A 411-nucleotide genomic window follows, 5' to 3' on the forward strand; every position below is an offset into this window, starting at 1 on the left:
TACTATATCTGCTACACCTTTCAGATATTATTTATTCTTTCAGGTTCTTACAATAGGGAGACAATATGATATTTATACATGCGGGTCTGATTTATTTCACTTATGAATATAGCTTATAATTGCGTCCTTTTACCTATAAAGTCCTCAAGTTTGACTTTCTTTAAAGCAGAGTAATACTCTGTTGTATAAAAATGCCAAATCTTTTTCATTGATTCCTCGGGTGTTTGGCATTTTGGTTATTTCCAAGAGTTGGCTGTAACAAGGCTTGGTTGTAACCAGCTCTAACAGGAGAAGGTGTAAACAAGTAGATTTTCTATAATTCATTCATTTAGGGTAAAGAATTTCTAGATTGTTTCACTTGCCTTGGAGATACAGAGTAATGAAACACAGAGAGTGGTCAACAATTTATAT

This window comes from Octodon degus, unplaced genomic scaffold, assembly GCF_000260255.1.
Source record: "Octodon degus isolate 3935 unplaced genomic scaffold, OctDeg1.0 scaffold00162, whole genome shotgun sequence".
Classification (NCBI taxonomy): Eukaryota; Metazoa; Chordata; class Mammalia; order Rodentia; family Octodontidae; genus Octodon; species Octodon degus.